Source organism: Lissotriton helveticus, chromosome 8 (genome assembly GCF_964261635.1).
Source record: "Lissotriton helveticus chromosome 8, aLisHel1.1, whole genome shotgun sequence".
Classification (NCBI taxonomy): Eukaryota; Metazoa; Chordata; class Amphibia; order Caudata; family Salamandridae; genus Lissotriton; species Lissotriton helveticus.
In genome coordinates, this window is record NC_136069.1 from 379,903,096 (window position 1) to 379,928,729 (window position 25,634).

Sequence of the window (25,634 nt, forward strand, 5' to 3'; positions counted from 1 at the left end):
TCTAGATGCAAGATTTCATTCGGGAGAGGGTATTCTTGTTCGTACTGCAGGAACGCTTGTGTTTTTAATGTAGAATCATATTTGTAATCTATATCTGTTGCAATGAGAGAATTAGCCCATTGTATCCATCGCGGATGTAGTGCTTTTGCATTTGGAATGCTTGCTTTGGTAACAGCTTCTAAAGTACCGGGGTAACAACAATTATGTTTTTCCCCTGTGCTAGTGCTCTTTCTCTCACTACAGCAGTCTGTACCGCGGTCAATATTTTTTCTGTTGCCTCAAATCGCATTTCAACATTTGTGTACAAATGGGATTTGTATGCTATTGGGACTCTCTCACCTTCATTGAAAGTGTTGTACCTATACATTGATGAACCCGGGACGACCCGGATCACCAAGTTAGTGGTATTCACATGTGTGTGTAAATGTTTAGATGCTATCATGTCAACCTGAACTGAACGGAGAGTATCTGTATGTAGTTGTGTCCACTGATGTGGTGGGAAATCAGGTTTGATTAAGTCGTAGAAAGCTTTTACTTTTTCAGAGTAATCTAAAATGTATGTTCTGTCAAAATTTAGAAATCCTAACTGGAGGCTGGAGCAGCGCACACTTTTCTAAAAAGCTGGCTGCCAGGCTCTTCCCTTCACTTGAGAGCTCATATCCCAAAAATAGGACATTGAGATGGGCAATTTTTGAATTCTTAAAACTAAATTTGTAGCCCAAATTGATGAATCCAACAATTATGTTCAAGTAATTCATCGTCCGTCAGATAGATGCCATCTACATAGGACACTGCCTTCTCATCACATGTTTGTAGTATTCCTGACACTCTTGCCGAGAATAGCCCCGGGTTGTTCTTATACCCTTGAGGCAAATGACATAAATGTTGCAGATCGCAGACAATTCTGTCAAATATCTGCTTTCTGGAGCTATATTATGGCAGAAGAACCATTTGAGATATCTAATGTTGTATTTGTATTTGTATTTGTATTTCTTCCGCACAATGTTATTCATTAATGCAACACTGTGTGCATTTTGAACTGCAAATGTTTGCGTGCATGTGTTTAAATGTTGGTAATCTAAAACTAGACAATATCAGTTGTCGGGTTTCATTACTGGAAAAGGAGGATTATTCTTAGGGGAGGTGCAAGTTTCAAGTACACCTTGGTATTCTAGTTGGTTTAAGAGTTCTTTGACCTGTTTCATTGCATCATTTTTAATAGGGTACTGTCTCTGTGGATTTGGAGTAGATTTTAATGGGATTTAGTTAGCATTCTGAGTTTTTCCTGCAGATCCGTATGGGGAAACACAGCTTCCAGCTGGGTATTTTTTTGTACTATCCAGAACAGAATGTGCTCCCATTTGGAAGGTATTGGCCCTATCACTGATTTCCATGGATGTGGGTTAATTGTAGGTATTGCTTGATGTAGACCGTCTGGAGCATGTATCACAGGATGGACTGTTAATGTTCGCATGACGAACTGGACAATGTGTCTGTATAGCCTGACTATACCTTTGTATACTGTACGGACTACATCCATTGGTAGTGTATCTATCTCAGGATGTGTATTGTATGTCGTTAACATCGGCCAGGTTATTCCTTCTATGCTAAGTGGACCGAGTCTCATGACAGACGTTGTGTGTGGGAGGGCACCTTTAAACCAGTTTTTATGTTGCTGGTACGTTATTGAGACTTCAATGTTTTCATATGGAATGTATTCTTTCGGTGGTTTAACTACAATGTATGTGTGGAACAACTTAGTCACCGGATCTGCATGTGGGAACTGAACCCAAGAATAGAATACCTCTGATCCGAACACCTCGTGTGCCTCAATCACGAAGGTAACACAGCCACCTGTTGCTGGTACGCCGTGCTCTAACAGCTTTATTGTTACTGAGTTTGAGTTTAAAAATATTTCTAGAGCGCGCGTACACCAAACGGTTTCATGGCACTTTTTGTAGTACTACAAACCCAAATGAACGAAAAAGACTAGAGGCCAGGGAGGGATTTAAGAGGAAAATGCCTGGGAGAAAAGAAAAGTTTTAAGAGCCTTATGGAAAAGGGAATACTGGGGACAAGATCTCAAGGAAAGTGGGAGGGAGTTCCAGAAGGCAGGAGCCACAGTTGAAAACTTTGATCCTCCCCATTTTTTCCGTTTGAAACGGGGAACGGAGAGAAGCTGTTGGGTGGACGAGCGCAATTCTCTGGTCGGGGTATAATCGTGGATAGCAGAGCTAATAAAAGCAGGGGCAGAACCAGACCGAGCATTAAAAATGATGCAGCCTAGCTTGAAGAGGGCACGTTGCTGAACAGGGAGCCAGTGTAGAGATATGAGAAGAGGAGTGACGTGGTGTGACTTGGGTAGGTTAGACACAAGACGGGCTGCCTGGTTCTGGACCAGCTGGAGACGCCGCACGAGGTACGCCGGCATGCCACAGTAAAGGGCATTGCCGTAGTCCAAGTGGGACGTCACCATAGCCAGAAGTATGAGTTTAAGGGCGGGTGGGGTAAAAAAACGGGAGACTCTACGTATAGTCCGTAGGGAAAGAAAAGCTGAGAAAACAACCTCACTAACTTGGGAGTGAAGGGAAAGTTGGTAGTTAAATTTAAATCCAAGGGTTTTGACCGAGGAAACAGGAATGGGTGGGGGACCTAAAGAAGGGGGCCAAAAAAGTGAAGACCAATGACTGAAGCAACGAACCGTCAACACCAATTCCGTTTTATCGGGATTGAGTTTCAGGTGGTTGTGATTCATCCAGTCCTGAATGAAGGTCATAACAGAGTGAAAGTTGGATATGGACACAGAAGAGGGAGCAAGTGAAAAGATAAGCTGGAGATCATCTGCATAGTTATAGACAGAGACCTCCAGCTGTTGTAAAGCAAAAATAAGAGGGGCAATGTATAAATTAAATAACAGTGGTGACAGAGAGGAACCTTGGGGGACCCCACACTGCACAGGCCGGGAGTCAGCTGAGTAATCGCCCAAGCGAACTGCTTGGGTACGGCCGCTCAGGAAAGAGGACAACCAGACCAGGGCAGACCCCCCGATCCCCGCCGCCTCGACACGTGAGAGTAAGATGGCATGGTCCACCGTGTCGAAAGCGGCGGAAAGATCGAGAAGAACCAGGGCCTGGGGCTGATTAGTATCCATGCCCTCTCGGAGATTGTCCAAGACGGATATGGCGACCGATTCTGTCGAGTGCGCAGGGCGGAAACGGCCTGCCTGGGGGCCAAGACACCCTTCCCTTCCACAAAGGTGCTCAATGTTCTGACTACGTGGCGTTCCAGTACCTTGGATAGGAAAGGCAGGAGTGAGATAGGGCGGTAGTTGGCTGAAACGGAGGAATCAGCACCAGGTTTTTTTAAAAGGGGTACAATTACCGCTGCTTTGAGAGAAGGAGTGACGATACCCTGGGAAAGTGAACTGTTCAAGAACATAAGAGGTGGTGAGGGACAGGAACAGTAAATCTGTTTCAGGATATAAGTGGGGCAAGGGTCCAATGGGGAACCAGACTTAACCAAAGGAAGAAGGGACAGAAAGGAGTCCACCGTGAGAAGAGGAATGGAGTCTAGACGAGCTACAGCCAAGGGGAAAGGAGGGTTAGTGAAGGAACGGGACGGGAGTGGAATGTTTGCTCTGATCTTGCTGATTTTGTCGAGAAAAAAAGAGTTAAGGGAATCACAGAGGGATTGGGAAGGAGAAGGTTTGAGTGACGCCCTATCAGAATAGGCTAGATCTTGGACGATGCCGAAAATTTCTTTTGGTCGGTTCTCAGCGAGCTGGATTTTAGCAGAGAAATAAGCCTTCTTAGTCTCCAAAATAGATTTTTTATAAAGGGCCAAGAGAATAGTGTAATGAATTCTAGAAATAGGACAGTAGTCCGGCCGCCAGAGGGGCTCCGCTCGTCGAAGATTGAGTTTTTGAGTCTTCAACTCCTCTGAAAACCATCGGTTAGCATCTTTAAGACGCTTAGACGCGATGCGCTTTAGAGGGGCGAATGCGTCGCAGCCAGCCCGCACTTACTGCATGTCTGCAATTCTCTGTGATGTTAAGAGCGTTTGCAAGTTCATCTTCCCCTAAGCTACTCGCGGGTCAGTCATTTTTGGAAGAGAAGCAAGTTAAGGTTTTTAGAAATTATGGGTTTTGCACAATGTAGGAAACCTTTTATCCTTACAAGCTTGATAAACCTTAAGCCAATACACATATGCTCAGCTGAGGCGGATCTCCCTTCTCACTTCAGACGTCTCCGAAAAGTGTGAGTAGGGCTTTCTGAAAAAGCCGAGTGAACTACTCAGATTTTAACTGTTAATATAAGAACCAAACCAACGTTGGCTGTGCCATGTTGTGTAGTTCCCAGGAGTCCCTCAGGACCTGCACGTTTTGTATGACATAAACTGAGGGCTTGGTGTCCCAACTGCTTCGGTACACCCCCACAGGATATGTCAGACCAGCAAGCTCTATAGTGCCACTACCACCCCCTGTATTCTATAGTGGTGTAGGTAGTCTCTGGCAACCACTGAACATGACAACTGTAATTCCTCAGGGATCGTGGAAAACTGTACAGTATGTTTCGCTCAGACACTTGTTCTTGCTTTCTCTCAGAAAATACACAGGATGGCGATTAGGACATTTCAATAAGTATTTATTCGTCCAGCGACAGCCTTATGTAAAACATATGTGCTGTGACAATTAGGAGGCAGAAGCATGCAAAAGAGATTGCTAGTACCAATATAGGAAATAGTAAATGCATTTCTACCATAGTGCTAATAGGACGAACAGAAGCAGTTCAGATAAAAACAGTAGCACTTGCATATTCCTAAAATGCGCCCTAAATAATTTTGTTAAAATGTACCTAGCCTAACCTGGATGTGTAGGTGTATGTGTATAGCTATGTGTATCTGTAGCCAAGAAACCCCAAGGGAAGAACCAGCCCCCTCACTGGATGGTTGGGAATGAAGGACCCCGTCTCTGCATGGAGGATGACAGCCCGCATGGGATGTCAGACCGCTGCTTGTCGGAGATTCGTTATGCAGGTTCCCCGTCTCAGCTTGGAAGGAATTCTCCTCTAATTTTTGGGGGGAGAGAGGGTCTTTTGTACTAAAGTGGTCACTCCAGAATTTTTTCCAGAATCACTATGTTTTAAAAACAATAATGGGTGTTATGAAAACAATCATAAATGTTTGGAAAATAATTACTGATGCTTTTCCAAACAAGTGTGATCATGCACAGCTGGCTGATGGCTAAGGATGAAAGAAAGTGGTGACCCTTCTACAGAATAATTTTGCCGTGCCTGGGGACATGTTTATGTATGTCAGGTGCAGGGACTGTGATAGAGTACCGAGGGCCTGGTGTCAAAGAGACAGGAACAAACTATTAGGTAAAAGGTCTCTGTTTAGAATCGTTATTGTTGTGTGGATGAATCAATGTATATAAAAATGGGGTATACATGATGGGACTATCCTAGAAGACATGACAATAGCACCACTTTTTAAGTAAAAGCTACACTTTAGGAGATATTGAGGAGATGACAAAACCTAACAACCAGAGAGTGGCTGAAGTCCAAGCCAAATAAATTGAAGACTGACAAGCAAGAACAAGCCTTTTGACTGCAAAATAACTCAATGAAGAAGCAAGTCCGGAGCAATGCATGATGCTCCCAATCAAGAGATTGCTAGAAAAACGCAGGAAGGACAAGCAGCAACAAGCAACAAAGCAATAAGATAAAAGGAGTGCTACCAGTATAGGCAGGATTGTCTATATGATGACACATGTCCAGCCATAAGTAAAGAGGTGAAAGATGTTGAAAAAAAGTGCTATTAAAATATGGGATAGGTAACTCAGGTACTTCAGTATCCACAGGTGGGGTGACTCTTGAACCTTCTATATTCCAAAGGGTTTCCTCGTAATCCACTGGGAAGGGTCCTTAAACATTAAAATTGCAACCGCGACTCTCCCATTGAATTGTACGTAGCACGTGGTCGTGCTCTGAGAATGCACCCGTCCTCCGTGGGGTCAATACTTGCTCACCTTGAGTGGCTCCTTGGTGTCCCAGCGATTCTACACTCTCTAGACATTGTGTTGACTCGAGTCGTGGTCGTGGTTCCTATACCACTTTTTTAGTATATGTTTTGGTCTCCCCCTGGAGCCCACTGTGTATTAGTGCTACTTACAATTGTTTCTGTGCTACAGTATTGTGTGCTCTGTGTTTACCTGCATGTAGCAGGTATGGTGAAGTATGTAGTGTTATACAAATAAATATATATTCGTATAACTACTGTGTGGTTCTCCTTTCATTTAACAATACAATAAGATTGCATTCCGGTAAAACAAGCTGCTTAACATTCCTTCAAGACTAAGCCTGAAGGCTGCTCTCCACAGTTACCACTTGAATAGCTTTCTAAGGTTATCTTTGACCTCTTAAATCACCATAAGGGTTGTTTGGACTGGGTCAAGGTGCCCCCTATAATTAGTAGACAACATATTCCAGGCCAACTTCTCACACCTCAGTGATATGCAGTTTGAGTCTTATGTAATTTCAACATAAGATTGACGATAGGCTAGGGACTAGCCTAGCCACTTGGGGGTAACTAATAAATGCAAAAAGTATTGGGTGAAACCCTGAAATCTTATCCACTGGAAATTAGTCTGTGCTTCATTGTTGTTTTACATTGGTCTTACTACATACCTGAAACATGTATGCAAATGCAAATAGGTATATCACAAAAAGGTACTGTTTTGATTGTAATGCACCCCAATATAGGCTTGGGTAGTCACCTAATCTTTCACCTACATTTACTGTGTCATTGTACTACATAACGGGTTTGTGCTGACCTTTTACCTAGTTAGGTGCTGCATTAAATGTAATGTGGTTTTCTCCGAAAACTAGCTTAATGTACCATGCATGAGGATTCCCAGAGTCACAGCAGGACTAACATTTTCTGCATAATAACTATGTATAAGGGTCATCCCATTCGTCATCCTCGTCTGACTCGACACAGCAAGGTAGAACCCCTGAGGGTACCATTTGGGTATATAAACACCATATCTTTGCTGTGGCAAAGGAGAAAGACTTTCAAGCTGATACTCTGACACGAGACGCTGATGCTCCTGCATGTAGACACCCCAGCAGGCAGTGGTCTGATATCCCTTCATGTATCTATATACCTGCATATATTGTTTTAGCACTATGCTAGAAATCTATCATCCATTTACTTTCTTGGTGCTTATAATCGTTTTTATCAGTTTCTGTTGTATGGTTGTTGCATCAAACACATTTTACACTAGAATGACACTGGCTCAATAAATGCTTCTTGAAAACATCCCCATCGTTTATTCTGTGTATCTCTCTGAGACAAAGTGAGCACGAGTGACTGAGCGAAAAGTACTGTACTGTTTCCATGATCCCTGAAAGGTCGATTTAGGCTTGGTAAAAGGATTATTTTGCCATGGGGAACTTGTAGTTATAAAACTGCACACTCAGGCTGCAGGGGCAGCTATGGAGATATGCTTTGTCTTGTCACTTTAGTGGTGACAAAATAAGTGCTGCAGTTCACTAGTGACATTTAACTTACAGGCCCTAGGCACCCTGGGTATCAAATACTAGGGACTTATAGGTAAGTAAAATGTTCCAATTAGGATTTTTTATCAAATTGACAAGTTTTTAGGGACCAGAGCAGATGCACTGAGGCAAGTTTAGCAGGGTCCCAGTGTACAGAATCCAAAAACTAGGAGCCTTGGCTAAAACATGGGGGTAACCATGCAAAAAAAGGGGCTTTTCCAACAAAAACCATTTCCTGTTCTACTTTGCTGACATAAAGTCAGAGCAACACAGGTGAATTCTACCATTTTCTTCATCATCAACTTAACCAAAGCATGGCATATATGTGTAAATGTACGTATTTACTGGTTCAGTACTTGTGCAGGAATGATCTAGGAATGATCTAGTCATTAACAAACTGTTATAATTTTCATACAGATTTGTGTTGGCCGAGGATCCATCAACAAACTCCACGTCCTACAACGCCTGGGCTTGCACCACCTTGGCAAATATGCTCTGCGCTTTGGTTTAACCACTACCGCGCTACCGCGTTTTCCCGCTGTGCGCTGGAATTTCAAAAATGCGCGGTTTGTGACAAAGCCAGCTCGTCATCCGCGTAGCGCAGGTAACGCCCATGACGAGCTGGCTTTGTCATCCGCATCGAAGGGGTTAAGGAACCAGGTCACTGTAATTGTAGTCTGAAGGTCAGAAATGCCAGGCGTGGCCATTTACCCTTTATGAGAGAAAGCAGTCAGGCAAATGAACTTTAAGTCAAGATTTCAACCAGAAACCGCATACCGGTATGTACTTTTGCAGTATGAGGCTAAATGCACTGAGTAGGTCTTTGAGCACCTGCGGGTGAGCGCGAGAGGTGGAATCTGGGCTACATTTGCAAACACATGATTAATCACTTAGCTCGCGCTCCAGCTGGGCACATTTGTCACTACCTGTCATGGCAGTGAAAATGACACAGCGTGACCCTCCAGATAACAATCAAACTGTGCCTGACTGGAGTTCTCTGCCCTACTGCGGAAGTGGAAAAATCAATACGTCCTTTTCTCCTGTAAATTACAAGGTGAATTTAGGTGAGCAGCACACAATCAAAACTCTGATGCGATGACAGGATGGCAGAGTAATTTCAGAAAAAATCAAGCCTTGAACGATTGTGTGTCATACTTTTAGTTCAGGAAATACTAATGGTCGCAGCTAGACCCGGGAGCACAACTATCTGCAGAAGTGTCGAAGGGAGAACATGGCCGAGTTCAGTGTTAGACAACTTTGAAATGTGCCTCATGCACTCAAATCTGCTCGTTCACTTTTCTAGTGTCGGCAACAAGATATAGATAACAGTACACGAAATCTAAAGAACTGATTTTCCGTAAGTCATATTAAATATTTTCTTATTAACTATAAGTATCCAAAGCCAAAGCTGCATGCTCCCCCATTGGCTGACATGTTTTCTGTTTCCCAGAGCATTGGAGGTAAATATAACATTTTCATAGCAATTTGGGTTTCTGTTAAACATCTTCCATTGATTGTTAATATCCGTTTTGTTTTTTTACGTATGTCTAAATTGTACTGCACTCTTTCTTAATGACACTTATATAATGACCACTCACGACATTCCATTTTATTTCACGTTTTTATGGGAGAAAGCACCTATGATATTAGTGGTTGTCGAGCTCACTGAGCTCTTTAGGGCCATTGGAAATGTAAATGTATATTTGAACATTTTATTCACATCTAATATTCACATCTAATATCTGACCCTTAAACTAAAAGCATATTCATACGACAAATCGCATTTTCAGGCAAAGTCACGATAAAAAAGAAATATACAGACTTTCATTTCATAATGTGAAACAATAGACCATGCGTACTCACAAACTTTCTCTCAGGGGCCAAATTTACAGTGTGGTTTGTGGCCGAGGGCCGCACTGGTGGGGGCGGGGTCAGTGGGGGAGGGGGGCGGGCTTAGAGCAAAAAAAAAAAACTTTGACCATGAGGTTGAACACTGGCTCCTGCAGCGGACGCCTTTGTCCACTGAGCCACCAGACCGGGTATACACACATCTTTCTCTCTCTCTCTCTCTCTCTCTCTCTCTCTCTCTCTCTCCCTGTTTCTCTCCCGATCTCTCTCTCTCTCTGTCTCCCTCCCTCTCTCTCTCTCTCTCTCTCTCTCTCCTTCGCCCTCTCTCTCTCTCCCTCTCTCTGTCTCCCTCCTTCTCTCTCCCTCCCTCTCTCTCCCTCTGTCTCCCTCCCTCTGTCTTCCTCTGTCTGTCTCCGTCTGTCTCCCTTTGTCTGTCTACCTCCCTCTGTATCCCTCTATCTGTCTCACTTCCTGTCTCCCTCCCTCTGTGGCCCTCCTCTCCCTGTCTGTCTCCCTCTCCCTGTCTCCCTCCCTCTGTCTGTCTCCATCTGTCTGTCACCCTCTGTTTCCCTCTCTCTGTCTCCCTCTCTCTGTCTCCCTCTGTCTCTGTCCCTCTGTCTCTTTCCCTCTGTCTCCCTCTGTCTTTCTCCCTTCCTCTGTCTGTCTCCCTCCCTCTCTCAGTCTCCCTCTTTCTGTCTGTCTCCCTCTGTCTCCCTCCGCCTGTCTCTCTCCCTCTGTCTCCTTCTCTCAGTCTCCCTCTCTCTGGCTCCCTCTCCCTCCCTCTGCCTCCCCCTGACTTCCACCCTCTGTCTTCCTCTCCCTCCATCTGTCTCCCTCTACCTCCCCCTGACTCCCTCCCTCTGTCTCTCTCTGCCTCCCTCTGTCTCCCTCTCTCTGTATCCCTCTGTCTCCTCTCTCTGTATCCCTCTGTCTCCCGCTGTCTCTGTCTCTCTCCCTCTCCATCCCTCTGTCACCCTCTGTCTCCCTCCCTCTCCCTCCCTCTCTCTCTGTCTCCCTCTCTGTCTGTTTCTGCCTCTATCTGTCTGTCTGTCCCTGTCTCCCTCTCCATCTCTCTGTCTTTGTCTGTCTCTGCCTCTATCTGTCTGCCCCTGTCCCTGTCTCTGCCTCTATCTGTCTCTGTCTGTCCCTGTCTGTCTCAGTCTCTATCTCTGTCTGTCTCTGTCTCCCTCCCTCTCTCTCTCTGTCCCCCTCTCTCTCTCTCTACCCTTCCCCCTCTCTCTCTCTCTCTCTCTCTCTCTCTCTGTCTCCCTCTGTCTCCCTCTGTCTCACTCACTCTGTCTGTATCCATCTGTCTCCCTCTCTCTGTCTCCAATACTCTCTCTCCCTATGTCTCCTTCCCTCTGTCTCCGTCTGTCTCTCCCTATCTGTCTCACTCCCTCTGTCGCCCTCCTCCCTCTGCCTGTCTCCCTCTGTTTGTCTCCCTCCCTCTGTCTCCCTCCCTCTGTCTGTCATCCTCTGTCTGTCTTTCTGTCTCCCTCTGTCTCCGTCCCTCTGTCGCCCTCCTTCTGTCTCCCTCCCTCTCTCTCTCCCTCTATCTCCCTCTCTCTCTGTCTCCCTCTCCCTCTCTGTCTCCCTCTCTCTCTCTGTCTCCCTCTCTCCCTCTGTCTCCCTCTCTCCCTCTGTCTCCCTCTCACCCTCTGTCTCCCTCCCTCTGTCTCCCTTCCCCTGTCTCCCTCCCTCTGTCTCCCTCCCTCTGTCTCCTCTGTTTGTCACCTTCTGTCACATCACCCCGCGCAAGTGGCAGCCCAGGCTGAGACAACTTCCTGGGCACACACACAGCCGCACCGCAGTACTTCACAGGTCAGACCATTTACTTGTTAATAAGGCTTTGCTGTATTTCACCTCTTCTTAGTGCCCCTGCATCTTCACTCTGCATATCGCTAGAACTGCCTGACCCCCATAGAACAGAGTCTTTAGGAGTTAGAGCTGCTGCCGCGGTGTTTGCTAACACTTAAAAAAACAACAACACAAAAAAACATAGGTACAATGTCTGCAAGGTCCTCGGGCCGCCAAGGAAGTATTGCTTGGCTTCTGGTGTCCCGCGGGCAGTACTATGAGTACCCGTGCTTTAGACAATGATTTCTAAACCAACAAAAACAGCATTGCTCCTAACTGTCACGTTATTTCATTGTATGCTTAATTTGTTTTTGGCATGCCTTTTCAAAAATTGGATACTCTAGTAATTTTGTAAACTCCGGGTCAGGTAGCAAGATTCACTAACTTCTTTTTAACTGTCTTACTACTAACTAAGTCGTCCGTGACCGATTTCTCATGAATTGAATTCAATTATAGACAGTATGTGTTATGTAGAGTACTACAACACTGATACTCAATATCCCAATGAAATTTCTCATGCATGCACTCAATTGTTATTTATGATTACATGTATTGAGAAACCACACATAAAATAGCGCCAAACAGTTCAAATGAGTTCAAACAGAAACATTTATTAGTTGACTAGACAAGGAAATTCTTTTAATTAATTATAGGTTGCGCGCAATAAAGGAGAAAAAGTAGGGGAGTGGTAGTGGTGGGTGGTGAGAGTGCAAATCACAGGAACAGGACAGATACAATTGGATGTTTTTAGAATCACTGGTAATCAAAACCAGACAATGAAGACCTGTCCGATGGATAACATTCATTTACATGTAATCTGAAAATTTACAATGTGCAATTGATGCATCTTTCAAAGAAATGTCGGATAGGGAGCAGGTACAGGTCTTGTGAAGTGGAGGGCATCGACGTTTCGACTCGGCTGATGCATGGAGGAAAATTTAAGCCTCAGCTGCGAGTCTTCATCAGGACTGGATAAGGCAACCTTCAAGTAAGAATGCTAATTAGACGAGGCGCTATGTGTGTGGTCAAACTGTAAGGTCAAGTTGGAAGGCACTGACACTTTCGATACGATACACAAGGGATTGAATGAGTATGAGGAAATCGCCCGGCAGGCAGCTAGCTTGCGCATTGGCTAGCCCTGGTTGCCTTGTTAGACTATAGAATATCGTGTAACAGTAGTCTAATTTAGATTCACATTGGCTAATGTGTTTCCTACTATACAGACCACTGTTCATATGTGGATAGTTTCATGGTTGTAGGGCGCTCTCTGCACCTATCACCATAATAATAGGGATCATTATTATATGAGGCACATAGGGCTAATCAGCTACATACATTGTTTTACATGTGTCCTACAGTGTAAATACTGCATATATGTGGATATGTTCACTATTGCATTCCCTGTCACTCTATTCATTATATGTTTTTAATTGTATATACACTGTCATGCACTGTACTGTCCACTCGATTCATACCATGATCTTAATTGTATATACACTGTCATGCACTGGACTGGACACCAAATGTATCCGTCCTTTCTTATTGAATATTATTTTGCCCGTATTGTTTACACTGTATATATGATGTGTGATGGCCTTACACTGCATAGATCGCAATTCTGAAAAGTCTGATTGGGAGACTCTATGTATTGTTTACTTTCTGCAATACATCCACACCGGGGCCATCTGCAACATGCAGTGACCCGGATGGTGCTCTGAGCCTCTGGGCTTGATTTTACATTACGAACGGCGCTTGACAAGCGTTCACGTTATGCACGTTCGTTCACGGCTTAATTACCGGCGCGGCTGTTTCCGCATTCCTTGCCCGTGAATGCTTGAAGCAACATGGATTGTCTCGAGGTCTCTGCAATTAAGGTACAACATTGACCCTTCACTACAGGCATGTTTATGGTATTAATCAGGTCCATCTGCCACCACTGAGCCGAGGCTTCTCGGTGGGTGACGCTGAGGTGGTGATTGCTCTTTAGTATCTCCACGAAGCATAATCCGCTGACAGGGACCACATAGCGGTCTTTTTCCCCTTGTATAATACTTATACTCATCTCGGGGGCTTAGTAATTGTCTTTACTTCGTTTATATTATGGCCATCCTGTCCCCCTTTTTGGTTCACCAGCGAATATAACAGAACTGGGGCATTGATCACCTCCCCCCTGACCATTTAGAAACAGGCTATCATGTGTCAGGTTTACACCGTATCTAGTGTATCTATGCAGAGACTGACACATGGTTTTATTGTTCCTTAGGGAAGCGATTGACCTCACATTCATCATTAACGGATGTTTTCATAATATGGTGTTTGAAGTAACTGCGCACCCATGATTCCTGTACCCCTGGCGGAATTGGGCCATTGGGTTAGTTGTTGGACTACATACCTGAGTAGCCAGGCCTGGCACCGGAATTAGGTCAGTGCCTTCCAACTTGACCGTACAGTTTGACCACACACATAGCGCCTCGTCTAATTAGCATTCTTACTTTTAGGTTGCCTTATCCAGTCCTGATGAAGACTCGCATCTGAGGCTTAAATTTCCCTCCATGCATCAGCCGGGTCGAAACGTTAATGCCCTCCTCTTCACAAGAACTGTACATGCTCCCTATCCGACATTTCTTTGAAAGATGCATCAATTGCACATTGTAAATTTACAGATTACATGTAAATGAATGTTATCCATCGGACAGGTCTTCATTGTCTGGTTTTGATTACCAGTGATTCTAAAAACATCCAATTGTATCTATCCTTATTCCTGTGATTTGCACTCTCACCACCCACCACTACCACTCCCCTACTTTTTCTCCTTTCTCGTGCGCAACCTATAATTACTGAAAAGAATTTCCTTGCCTAGTCAACTAATAAATGTTTTTGTTTGAACTAATTTGAATTGTTTGGCGCTATTTTAGGTATGGTTTCTCAATACATGTATTCATAAATAACAATTGAGTGCATGCATGAGAAAGTTCATTGAGATATTGAGTATCAGTGCTGTAATGCTCTACATAACACACACTGTCTATAATTGAATTGAATTCATGAGAAATCGGTCACAAACCACTTTTCCATTCCCGTACTGCTCCCAGATCCGCCTTGACCTTTTGGGTTACCCCGTTATCTATAATGGTTACTACTGAGTAAAGCAAGATGGCTTAACCTTCTGTTTATAAGAATTATATTCCGTGCAAATAAGAGTATGTGGCAGTATCTCTACTGTTGAATCAATTGATGGACGGAATGCTGAATCCCCTCACACCTGGAAACCAGTCCCAAGATGTATATTTCCGGTTCAGGGAGGACCTGACTTGGCAATTTTCAGCTGGACTGTTCCCATGAGGTACAGGGTCAAGACTGATTTGCATATGGCTGGGCCCGAACTGGAGTGGCACAGTGAGCAAAAAAGCAATGGATTTAACAAGGATCTGTGACTGGGGTGAATGTTTGACTGTGTTTAGCATCCCGTCCCTCATCCTTTTGTTTAGGTATTGTTGCCCTAAGCGGGAAGAGTATCCCCACACGTGAGTCTCGTGTTCACTGTGCCACTGAATCCAAGTGAATCTGCTGATGAGGGATTAAAACCCCAAAACCGGTCCGAGCTTGCTTGTATCCGGTCCAGGAAGAACGTGGCTAGGCACTTCGGGCTGGACTGTTCCCATAGTGAGCAGGTTCAAGACCGATTTGCCTATGGTTGGGTCCAAGGTGGGGTGGCATGGTGAGCACAAAAACGAACCCTGATCTGTGACTGGGGGTGAATGTTTGACAATGGTCATCATTCCTTCCATCATCTTGTTGTGTTGGTATCCCTATTTACCAAAGTAAAAATGCACTCACAGGGCTTTTGAATAATGTAGTGGAAATGATTTTAATGTAAATTAGCCTGCCTTTGTTATTTAGCTACAACTGAGATCAGACCTCCGAAGACTGGATATAGACCTCTCCTGTCCTCACTGATAATTATACTACGACTATTGATTGAGTGGTTTTTGGACAAACCCATTTCAGCCCACAACCTGTCACTCCCATTAAAATACAAATGTGTTTCTGAAGTTCACAAATTTCCAGACAGGCTTCCAGTCCTTCCGCGAATCCACTTCACAACTCTCTATATCGTTCATGGAATGTTTCCTATTGATAACTGTCAGTTTTTTCTAGTTCTGACCTTTGAGACAGCTGTCAAACCAGGCTATGGTTTTTCTCAAACAAAGCATACATAACATATGGACACAGAGGGGTTATTGGTCATTAGGCTTCATCAATTGGTCTGTGAAATTGTCATTCACATTTTGCTTCTGTCCACCACAGCATACAGTATAGGGCAATAGGTCAGTCTACTTTATCTATTGGCTACTTCTTTTTGAGTGATTGCATAAACCCTATACACATTGTCCACATCCATATAAAAATAGTTCCTTTCTTTTCATGCAAAGCTGTTTCAAAGAGTGTTTTCGTATTTTCTTTATTTTTTCTAAGAACTTTAAATAACGGCTATTAATTTTGCCTGCATGCCTTTACAAAGTGTTTACATGGCATTGTAACATTTTAAGTGCTTGCGATTTGACTACTTAGTTAGGTGGTGATTTATTCTTCTTTGCTTCATAAATGATAATAATACCAATAAAAATGGTGGAACTGCAGGTCTTATTATTTTTAAAAGAAAACACTAATAGCCTTATTGGTGAATGCTGTTTACATTAAAATATATTAGCCTTATTGGTGAATGCTGATTAAATTAAAAATATTTATTGTAAGCATAAGGTGGCCATGTTTAGGTGAAAGACCCTTTTTTTATTTAATTTTTATGGGTAATGCTTGCAAATTTTTTTTTAACTATCCATCACACCAGTTAGCCAAGGCCAAACCTTTTGGTTTTGCCAATGCTTTTTTTAAATGGTGCAGGCATGTACCATTTTGCACTCTCCATTCCAGTTCCAGCTGTTTGCTTTCTGTTCGTCCTTTGAAACATTCTCAGTTAGATGGCTAGGCTGTTTCTGTACTTGTCCAGTAGCTAAGGAATGGGCTTCATCTGGCTCTTCACAAATTGGCCCTTCCTAAAGGCTTTCAGAGGACCTTCAAGACATACTTTTCCTTTTAATGACTTCAACTACTGCTTTTGTATCTTCTAATGCCTTATTGTCCTGGCACAAAGAACCCTCGAGGCATTGGTGCCCTTATAATTACCACACTCACTGAAGCTATTACCCCACCCTCCGAAGGAGTGAGGGCGCTTTGGCAGAAGCTAAAATGTAACCGCACTTAAAATATAAGTCTATGAGCTCTATGCTTATCTTGTCTCCTCCTTTACCAAAACTGATGACTCCAAGTGATGCAACATCTCACCTGCCTTTGGTTCCCCATCTATAAATGAAACAGCCAGCTAATTCCTAAGGCAGCCCCCCCATCAAAGTGTGAGGTGCTTTCCCTTTTGTTATCGGGCACACTCAATTTTGTATAGCCAGAATGGTAATTAGGAATATCCCCAACAGTCGCTTGCCTATGTCAGAGTAGTATGGCTGTGGTTTGTCTCATACACAGTCAGGATCTGGCTCTGTCCACTTCATATCAGCCTTTGTTGCATTATGTATGGCTGAAGTATTCCATTATGCCTGCTCAATACTGCATGACTTGTAACAATCTCTGGAACCTCTGCATCGCTTCATTACAGGACCAGAACCTCAGCAATATACCTGAACAAACGGTGGCATTGAATATTAGCTTGGGCATATTAGCTTGCCCTCCCCTTCAATTTCCAGCCCCCTCTATTGACTTCACTTCTTACCGCTCAATTCTGAATAGATTCACGGATGGTGAAGAATAATAACGTAACTGTAGTGGGTTGGTCCAGATAACAAAGGATAACATATAGCAATAAGAGAGTAAAGGATACATTATACCTACTCTTTTATTTATCCATCTTTCTTTTTTGGAAACAGATAATCAAGTAGAGTATGATATGTAAGCAGTGCCAGTTGAGAGGGTTGTATGGCATTATAACGCGGGCTTTTACCCCATGTGCCATTACAACACTGTTTTTACAACGCAAGTCGTTACAACGACTTGCACTGTAAGCGCTGGATAGTGCAATAGTTTAATTTTCTATTCCAACTCCAGCCCACGTTACAGTTGGAATAGAAAATTAAACTATTCCCTATCCAACAGCGCCCTCCAGCGCAAGTCGTTGTAACGACTTGCGTTGTAAAAGCAGCGTTGTAATAGCAGCACGGGGTAATGCCCGCGTTGTTATGGCTGTTTACCAGTTGAGAGTATATTAAGGATGATGAAAAAGTATTCCCAACACTCATCAAATAGAGTATTTGTGCTCAAAGCTGAATTCAACAAGTAGTGCCTGCAGAATGTATGCATGGTGGCACATGTGGCTGCTTTGCATGTCTCACAATATAGACTTTCACACAATCCTGGAACGTTACAAAGCTGCCTTACTGGAGTGGGAAAGAATTCCTTTAGGAACCTGGGGCTAGATGTAGGTAATTCTATTTTACCACTTCTTAAATACCGAATTTTACCGATTCGGTATTTAAGAAGTGGTAAAATAGAGGGGGGGGGATGTAGGTATTTCTGAATCGGTAAATACCGAATCGTTAAGATTCGGTATTTACCGATTCTGTAAATACCGATTCGGTAATGCCCATTGATTCCTATGGGCATTGAAGCCCATAGGAATCAATGGGCATTACCGAATCGGTATTTACCGATTCGGTAAATACCGATTCCAGCAAGGGTGCAGGGGGTGTCACTTTGACACCCTCTAGCACCTCAAAGACGGGCATGTGTGTATGGCACACAGACATGCCCTAAGGGCATGTCTGTCTGTCACATGGCTAGGTGTGCATGCACACATGTGCATGCACACCTGGATTCGGTATTTTACCACCCAATTGGATTGGGTGGTAAAATACCGAATCTGTAAGGCCTTTGGGACTCAGAAGAGTCCCACCTACATCTGGGATTTACCGAATCTGTAAAAATACCGATTCGGTATTTTACAAAATCGGTAAATTTACCGATTCGGTAAATTTACCGAATCTGTAAAATGATGCACCTACATCCCAAATACACATTTACCGGTCGGTAACGGCCGAAATCGGCCGTTACCGGTCGGTAAATGGCCTCCTACATCTGGCCCCTTATCCCTATGAGTTGTAATAATGAGAAATCCAGGCTAAATATTTAAAGGCAAATGGGTTTCTTCACTTTGTTCGTACCACGCTTTTTTACAATATGCATCATTAGGAGGTGTGGAGTATAGAAAAACCATTAGAGCGGTATGTGTAAAACGTAGGAATAGTTTGGTCATTGGATAGTGAAACGTTTTAGCCTACGATAAATCAGGCAAAATGAAGAAAACTGAAAGAAATAGCTGGTTTTTTTGTGTTTTTTTAAAAAGTACTTTTATTTCCAAAGTAGTTAATAATTAATTAAACACAATACCACACAGAGATCCAAGCTATAGGAAATCACAGTGTATCCATGCGTTGGGCATTGTCATTTGAGTCATTCTGAATCTATGTATTCAGGGCCATTTCTTTATTAGACCTTTCAGGCAGAAGAGGACAGACGGAACAGTTATCAACCACCAACAGGAGCCGATTTACAACACACAGCCACAGGTCTTTAGTGCGTTAAATATAAAGATGGTGCTCTGTGACAATGGTAATCCCCCATGGTATTGCCATACCACTCGGACTACACAGTTATTTAAGAGCAAATATATCTATTTTATTTATGCAATTGTACATAGCGCACACATGGCCCAGAAGCAGCAGAGCTCTCCACAGAGATAGATCAGGGTAGTGATCTTAGATCTCCACAGGACACGCTTCACTTTGTTTTATTGTTTAAACTGTTCTCATTGCCAAGAAAATTATTCCTACGGCCTTTGCTAAAGAGTTTGAAGTTTAAGCAGGCTAAAGTGGCACTTTTGCACTTGCAGTTGTTCCCAAACTCCTTTACCCTCCACGCAGTGATTTGCTTTTTGCGGGCAGCTCATAGATCTAGGCTATCTAGAATTGATTGATCTCTCACTGTTTTGCATTGATGAGGTCATTGTTGGTGCAATGGGGTGTATAGTACTATATTCTCGGGGTTTCAATAACTTGTCTTGTTTTAAAAAGCTGCATTGTTTTATCAGTGTGTAATAACTTTTCTTTTAAGATTGTATTATTGGATCTTTTATGGATGCATTTTCATCCGAATAAGAAAATAAATTATTATTCTAAGGCGATGCAATCGGTGCCACCGCACTGGAGCAGACTTCTGGGGGCACTGTGTTGTGAAATATGCAGAGGATTTAAAAGCACCTGCTGCAGCGTTCCTTGCCTTCATCAATTTTCAAGCAACAATAAAAATGTGACGATAACTCTGGTGATTAATGGACCTGCTGTGGAGCGATCCAGTTTTGTCTAGTGGAGTTTTTGACTCATCATAAAGTAGCCCAGGGGGTTAATATGCCTGCTGCAAAGCACATGACGCATGCAGATCACAGAAGTGCATATAATGTAAATAGTTCAGCGGGTTACTGCTATTGACGGAAGGTGCCTTATGTTACTTGCAATTTATAAATTAAAATCCTAATATAGAAGAGTGAGCTATTACCTGCAATGAAAGAGCTGTGTGGAAACTGCATGGTATAAGTTAGAGTGTTATGTTTTTTCTCCAGTGTTTCATTATCCTAATTTTGCAAAAAGGGTTCAATTAGGTAGAAATCAATTCTTATTAGTTAAGACAACCCTCAGCCTTGATGGCACGTTTTGAATTTAGAGTTTGTGCTTCTGCAGATCAAGCACTGTTAAACTATACTGCCTACCAGTATGGATGACATGTGACTCCCATGCCTTCTTATGCAACATTTCCTATACGCTGTTTTACACGTGTGATTCATTGTCTCTGTGTAATGTGAGTGTGGTGTAAACTGCTCTGACGCCCTACACTGGTAGGAGTAGCGCTATAAAATAAAATAAAAGCATTTGCGAGAGAGTGGTTATGGAGACTTGAGGGTCAATGTTAGGGGTTGTTATAAGGGAATTCATGGAGAAGAGGTCATTGGGGGTCCCAACAAACATTGTCACACCGGGCGCCACCAGCGCTAAAGCTGGCCCTGAGATAGATTAACAGTTACAGAGTATAATATAATCAGAAGTGGAACAAAAAAAATGTAGTATTGGGTTACAAGTAGGTTATATACGTACATTACATAACAACAGTAAGTTCATTTATACAATGACAAAAATACAGAGAAGGTAGAGTTCTGAAGCTTAAGTAGAAGGGAGAATAGGTGTCTGCAGGAAAAGAGGAAGCAAGTAGCAAAGGAAAGCCGAGATCCTGGACTGAGGGACATCCAGGGAGGAATTAAGTGTGACTAGAGGAAAGAAGAGAAGTGAGAAGGGACAGAAGAGAAGAAAAGACTAGAATGGTAAAGAAGGGTCACCATGTCTAATGAGCATATATGGAACCTGAGCAGAAATTAACTCACAGTTTGAAGGCTGTGAATATTTATATTGTCTTTTTTAAAGAAAAACATGTTATGCAAGCTTGAACGGAAGCTTCTGGGTCATTCCTTCCCAGGTAAGTTCTTGACAATTACTGCAACAGTTGGAGGCCCTGCAGGAGCCCGCGCGCTATAACGTCAATTACCGTTTGTACGCCTCACCACACGTTGTCAATGGCGTCAGTCCTGGTCACGTGACACATACTACCTCCGGAGACACTTTTCAATCCATCCATCCCCTGCAGTGTGTTTTATGCAGTTCTGTGAACATTTCTACTACGGAAAACACGATTTGAATGAAACAATACGTTTATCAATTTATGCGCAATGCTTTACAGCTTTTGAAGAACATGCGCTCAATGTGTAAGTCCCGCTTTAAAATCAAATTAAAGCCATCAGTTTTGGAGTATTATAATCCTATTGCCGAAACGGCAAAGTTTTCTGAGAGAAATGCTGCTGCTGTGAAATCAAAAAGAGAGCAGAGAGCACTCTTTATGGAGACAGAGTCACTTCAGCTGACAGCGTGATTAAATTTTAAGCAGTTAACAGCACTTACGGGCTGTGCATTGTCAGGGTACATGATGTACCCGTAGCTCAGAATGCGAGGCCATTAAAACGTACATACTGTGCACCACTTGAATCTGCAGCGCAGCGAAAAATAATACTATTCTAGAACTCGCCTCCTCTCTATATAAAGCTAAAAATAAAGAATATTGCAAACACCATTAACTTCCTGGAAGGTTCACACCCTCAGCGGCGATGCTAGCCAGTAATGTCTAATGTTAGGAAACTGGGGACCGTTTTCACTAATTGTCATACAGCTAAACGTACTGTTTGTTTTCTCCTCTGACATCGGATCAGTTGCCCATCTCTCTCGATCTCTCTGCAAATATTACATTCAACATCGAAAATTGATTTAAAAACTGTTTTTATTATGTAAAAGAAACGCGCAATATATTTTTCTATTTCACGCTTTTTTTTTAGTTAAGTAAAAAGCAACCGAAAAAATAAAAGAATAAGTCTTTCAGCACAGTCAATGTCCATTATTGGAGCTAATTGTTCCCTGTGGTGGGCTCCTATAATCAAGTCAAGAGCAAGTATATATTCATACACATTCATTTTCTGGTAAACGCATTGTGTATCACAAGTAGTTATATATTCAGCAATTGAATGTAATAAGACTGTTTAACACCTAGGTTATCATGAGGCAAATAAAAGGACCGATCACAGGAATCCATCTTGTATTTATTTATTTATAAAGTTTTATATAGCGCTAATATGACCCACAAGGGTATCAGAGCGCTTTACAATACACTGGGGCATATTATCAAGGGGCTTTATCTCCGCTTTTTTGGCTTTAAAAGCCAAGAAAGCGGAGATAAAATTATCTCCCTATTACCAAGCTGTCGCAAACACCAGTTAGCGACAGCTAATAGGAGATAGTGACCATCTTGGGCCCCGCTTTGCATGTCAGTGATATTTATCACTAATGACATGCAAAGTGGGCGTGCCAAGATGTTAGCGACTGAAAACAGTCGCTAACATCGCTATCTCCTATTACCAACTTTTGGAGATATTCACGCTAAGCGCGAATATCTCTAAAAGCTAACACTTGCCCAGGAGCAGTTCTTAGCCATGTTATCCAATGGGAGGTGGATAACATGGCTAAGAGCATTTGCTCGATAATGCATGAATATCGCTGACTTTTCAGCGATATTCATGCATTGCGGCCGTTTTTTATCGCATTTGCGATAAACCTTGCTAATAGCAAGGTTTATCTGCGATAAAAATCGCCGATTTGCGGCGATAATTTTTGTCTCTAAACAAGTTAGAGACAAAAATTATCTCTATTGGTTGGTAATATGCCACACTGTTATTAAACATTAGATGATTAGGGTAATATACATACATTGGAAAATAGACATTTAATACAAACGAGGTAGACATTGGTATATGGATAGCATAGGTGGTTAATACTCATCAATGAATTAAAGTCTTAGGATGTGAATTTGTTCATCATAAGCATTTTTATTTCTTTTTTGAAGGAGGTAAAGGAAGAGATTCTGTGTACATCTGGAAGTAGGGAGTTCCAAATCTTCGGTGCGATCCCTGAGAATGCTGTGCAACCAGTTCTCTTTTATGGAAGAATTGTGGTTTCATTAGTAGTGAACTTGCACTTCGTGACTGCCTCCTCCTGACAGCTGTAGCTTTTGTGCTAAGTAACTGGGGGCATTGCTATGCAGGGCTTTATGGGCCATGCAGTGATCTTTAGTTGTATTCTTGCCGCGTAGGATAGCCAATTCAGAACTCTCAAGGTCGGAGAAATGTGGTTATTTCTTTTAGTTCCTGAGACCAGTCTGGCCGCACCGTTAAGAGATGCCCTCAGTGGCGCCAGCTTGTATTTGGGAAGACCGCATAGAGTGGTGCTTCCTTAGTCCAATATTGGTAACACTAGGGCTTGTACCACCATTTTTAAGTGAGTCTGTGGGAGGAAGGGTTTAAGTTTCCTTAGGATACTCATCTGATGATTACCTCCCTTGGCGGCATTATTGATTTGCGCCTGCATATTAAGTATTTGTCTAGGGTGACTCCAAGGATTTCGAGGAGTCAATGATGTGGGGAGCTCAATCAAAGGAAGTTAGATGCTTCAGCCATAAGTCTATCTTGGGAGTGTGATTGGGGGGGAGATGAGAAAGAATTCAGGGGCATATTACCTAGCAATAGCGATATTTATTGCTAAGCAGGGTTAGCGGGAATAATTTTATCGCCGCGCTACGACGATTTTTATCGCTGAGATACCTTGCTATCATCAAGGTTTATCTCAGAAACGATAAAAATCACTCGAAATGCGTGATTATCGCTGGAAATACAGCGATATTCACACATTATCGTGACAATGCTCTTAGCCATGTTATCCACCTCCCATTGGATAACATGGCTAAGAACTGCTCTGGGCAGGTGTTAGCTTTTGGAGGTATTCGCGCTTAGCGCAAATATTTCCAAAACTACGCCTTTGTAGGTAATAGGAGATAGCGATGTTAGCGACTGTTTTCAGTCGCTAACATCTTGGCATGTCCACTTTGCATGTCATTAGCGATAATTATCGCTGACATGCAAAGTGGGCCCCTAAATGCCCGTTATCGCCTACAAGCTGTCGCTAACTGGTGTTAGCGACAGCTTGGTAATAGTGCGATAAAATGATCGCAGCATTAGCGGGGAAAAAGTCCCGCTAAAGCGTCGATAATGGCCCTTGGTAATATGCCCCTCAGTTTTTTTGGTGTTAAGCAGGAGGTGGTTGCCGGTGAGCCAACTTTGAGTATTATGTAGAATAGCGTTGAGGGAGATGAAGTCATCTGGAGAGAAGATTCTCATATACAGTTGTGTGCTTTCCGCATACTGGTGATATAAAATGTTCGCAGAGTTCAGCGCATTTGCCAGGGGTTCCATGAGTCGATTAAAAAGAATGGGTGATAGTGCTGAGTCCTGTGGAACACCTATGGTGACTATGGAGGGTTGAGAAAGTGATTGCTTCATCTTGATTCTTTAGGTTCTGTTCTTTAGGAAGGAGGTAAACCATTCTAACACTGGGCCAGTTAGGCCCATCCTTCATTCCAGTAGGGACAATAGGTTGTCATGCTTAACCCTGTAAGTTTAAGGTTACGCAAGAGTAGGTGATTATTAAGTGGTCTTTTGTTTGTGAAGTTGTTAAATGGTTAACACTCGCCTTTCTTTCATAATTACGAGACATTTGAACCTTTCAGGCCTGTTTTCGGAATACCTAGCTGAATAAACACATACCATAGCAGTTTGGCTCGAATCTCAGTATATCAGAATTTAGGCGACAGTTAAGTAAAAAGCAGTCCTGTGGTTAAACAATACCTTCACTACGGAGACCTTCCTGATATGTTGCTTTTATTTTTAGCAGTTTAACTTTTTGGTAGTTCACATAGCTTGAAAACACAAACTCTCCAAGTTAACGTACATATATTTTCACTCAAAAAGCAAATGTTACAGGGACGTTATACTTAGGTTCAGATTTTACACATAAAGCCATAGAAATTCAGCAGTTATAGCTATACAAAAAAACTATAACTCGTTCCCTTAGGTAAGTATAACTCACGTCCCCGGCGTGAACCGTTTTCTAATCAATAATTTCATTGCAAATGTTGCCGGAATATTATCAATAATGTCATAGAAAGGCATCATGACTGATATAATATGTGGGGTAATTAGCAGTACATCGCGATGGCACGAGTTATAGTTACTTTAGGGTGCAAGTTAAACTTAAGATAACAATAACTATAACTGCTGAATTTCTATGCTTTTATATGTGTAAAATCTGAACCTTAACTATTACGTCCATGTAACCCTGTTTTTCTTGGTAATTTCTAAGGTTTTTTTTACTTCTATTTCCTAACTATAAAGTCCCTGTAACCTTTGTTTTTTTCCAGTGAATTTCTATGGTTTTCTAATGCTATTTACTAACTGTAATGCACCTGTAACCTTTGTTTTTTTCAGTGAATTTCTAGTGTTTTATTTGACATAAAGTAATATTTAATTACCATACGTTGATCCAACCACCACCTTTGGCCATGCGCTGCATGTGGCTAACCCCCGCATGCAGTCAACTCCAAGCTGCACACGGCCTTTGGCCGTGCGCGGCATGGAGTTGGTCGAAACGTCGAGCCTGCTCCCAGGTCCAGCAGCCAACCCCTGCTTGCACCCAACCCCACACATCGCACAGCCTTTGGCCATGCACAGCAGGGGGTTTGGCCACAAGACCTGGCCTGCAGCCTGCCCCTGTGGCCAATCCCCCAAAGGCACCAACCTGCAGGCCCCTTCCCTAGGCCCTTCACATTTTT